The sequence below is a fragment of the Crinia signifera genome, chromosome 6, assembly GCF_055691185.1.
Source record: "Crinia signifera chromosome 6, ASM5569118v1, whole genome shotgun sequence".
NCBI lineage: Eukaryota > Metazoa > Chordata > Amphibia > Anura > Myobatrachidae > Crinia > Crinia signifera.
This window is the reverse complement of record NC_139222.1, coordinates 216,297,495-216,300,638: the sequence shown is the minus strand read 5'-3', so window position 1 is coordinate 216,300,638 and position 3,144 is coordinate 216,297,495.

Sequence of the window (3,144 nt, the reverse complement as noted above, 5' to 3'; positions counted from 1 at the left end):
GGCTGTGCGCACACACAGTGACAGCGCGCTGCATGTCTTTCAGTCAGAGGCACGAGCGAGAAGTGTGATCCTGAGCCACTGCAATCATCACAGCAGTGAGCATCACCGCGGTCGGAAAACAGTTGGACCAGACAGGAGACTACAGTGAGGTGACGGTTGCTGTGTGCCTTGTTGTATAGTCCAGGAACACCAAACGTCCAGACTCCGGACACAGGGCTTAATTACCGGACTGTTTGAAGTAATCCCGGATGGGTGGTAACCCTAAGGGTTTTGCAAGCAACCATTCATCAGATGTAGCGACCATGTATAAGAGGTATATAAATGTGACTTATACCCCTTTCAGACCACACTTTTTACCCAGTATTTTGCATGTTTTTTTACCATTTCAAAACGATAATATGTGCAGTCTGAAAGGTGCAGAGTGAATTTACTGGTTCTATTAAACTGGTATTTCTAAATGGTAATAAAGCAGTGTTTTACCCCTTTCAGACCTGTTTTTTTTTTATCCACTGTTTTCTATGGGTTTAAATGGGTTCAATGTTGTGAAGGGACAAAAACGGGATTTAAAATATAATTTAAGGACAAAAACTGCATTGAAATACTGTTTAAAGATATGCAGTGTGAGAGGGGTTTAATGCCCCTTTCAGACCGCACTTTTTACCCGTTATTTTGCAGGTTTTTTACCCAGATGGCATTGCTCCATTGACAGCACAGCAGAACTGATGTTTTTTGTTTTCTTTCAAAGTGCCAGGACATTGAGCATAGCTCCTCCCTGACAAGCCTGAAGCTCCGCCCCATAATCTGATTGGCCCAGGTGCCAGTCAAAGAAAAATGGATGACCATCGATAGCTAAAACTTTTGACTTATCCATCACATAGTTTATTACTATCGATGGCTGGTTGCAGTATCACCACCATTGGCAACTGCACCATTGGCCATCCCTAACCTGATGCTGGCCCTCTCTACAACGCATGTTTCACTCATAATGCCTGTTAACATCTAAATATTAAATTGCATCAAATGTATTGTGACAAGGATCACAAACAGGGGACTCAAATGAAGACTTTGATGTTTATTTTCACAACAGGTCACAGCATACCAGATGGATTCCATATGTGATTATAATTACAGGCAGTAGCATACAGACAAACTCAGCATATCAGAAACTTGGAAGGCTCCAATGGTCCCTACAACACCCCCAGCCTGTCGTGTGGGTAGCTAAAACACCATCAAGAGCAAGGTGACTCTGCCCTGGAAACCCTTATATCAGGAAATCTAAGGTACTGCTGATTACACACCTGGATTCTGATACTGCTTCCAAAACCTGGTCTGGATCCTCAACATTACTTTCATGTGGGCAGTACTGTCTCTGCCACACTTCTCTCCCATTAGCTTCATACAAGCTGGTGAAGCTACACAATTTTTAGGTGAGCTCTCTGCCTCGCCACTTCTACTTGTGACATCTGCCGGGTGCACAGCCCTCCACCACTTTACAGAGGTCGCCCACCTCACCTTCGTCCTCCTCCCCAAGCTTCACCATAGGTTTGCTTGGAGGATCAGGACCTACAAACCTCCTGGAAAGGGCATTGGCATTGAGTTGCTGTTTCCCCGGACAATGCATCACCTCAAACTTAAATGCCTGCAAGGCAAAAATCAACGGTCACATGAGCATTCACCTCATTGTTTGGATGCATTCATTGTAAGGGTGTATGGTCTGTGACCAACAAAAACTCTCGTCCCAGTAAATATCACCACAAGGACTCAACTGACCACTTAATGGCCAAGTACTCTACAGTTGAGTACTTATGCTCTCTGGGCAAAAACTTATGGCTAATGTAGAGGATGGGCTTCTCCTCTCCATCTACCTCTTGGGAAAGGACTGATCCTAATCCTGTCCCAGAGGCATCCGTCTGTAACACAAATTGTTTTTTAAAGTCAGGAGCTTGCAAGACAGGCTCGGTACACAAAGCTCGTCTTAAATCCTGCCAAGCAGTATCAACTGGTCTAGGCAAAATCTTGAAGGTACCTACGATAATATTCTACCAGACCGAGAAATGTCCTAAGTTGTGACTTACATTTAGACCAGGTGAAGACTGCTTCTACCTTACTAGGCTGAGGTTTAACCTGTCCTCTGCCCATAATGTACCGCAAATACTTGGCTTCTACCATACCAATGGCACATTTATCAGGGTTGGCGGTAAATCTGTGTGCCCGTAGAGCAGGCTTTCCCAACCACGGTCCTCAAGGCACACCAACAGTGCAGGTTTTAGTGATATCCAGGCTTCAGCACAGATGGTTTAATCAGAATCACTCAGGTACTAATTAAGTCACCTGTGCTCAAGCCTGGATATCACTAAAACCTGCACTGTTGGTGTGCCTTGAGGGCCGTGGTTGGGAAAGCCTGCCGTAGAGACTTCAAAATGGCTTGTAACTTTGGCTCCCAGTCAGAGCTGAAAATAATAGTCATCTAAGTATGCAGCTGCATATTCCCTGTGGGTCCGCAGCAACTTATTCATCGCTCTCTGGAAGGTTGCTGGGGCACCATGTAAACAAAATTGGAGCACTTTATACTGGAATAAGCACTTTTGGGTAGAGAAGGCTGTTATGCCTTTGCAGCTTCTGTTAACGGAAACTGCCAATAACCTTTTGTCAAATCAAGGTGTAGTGAGATACTGACTATTGGCTAGCTTTTCTACAAGCTCATCAACCCGTGACACTTGATTTCGTTTATGGAAGTCATTGCAGAACCTTAAAACACCTGAAGGCTTAGGTACTAAAACAATTGGATTATTCCACTCACTGGTGGATTCCTCTATAACCCCTAGGCATAACATCTCTTCACCCTCCTGCTTCACCGCTGCCCGCTTTGCTTTGGGTATGCGATATGGCATTTGTTTAATGACCACCCTGGTTGGAGTCACAAGATCATGTTGGATGATCTTTCTTTCCCGGAATGGCAGAAAACACATCTTGGTAGCGTTTCACCAATTCTCATTTCTGTCCAGGAGTAAGCGTGACTTCAATGGGTACCTGGCATTCTGGAACCTTTTTAGCTACCACATCTTGCTTTCTGTGGTGGGTACCAGCACTAACACTTTGTATTCTTGTTTAAAGGACCAGTTGGCTGAGGTAACATCATACCTT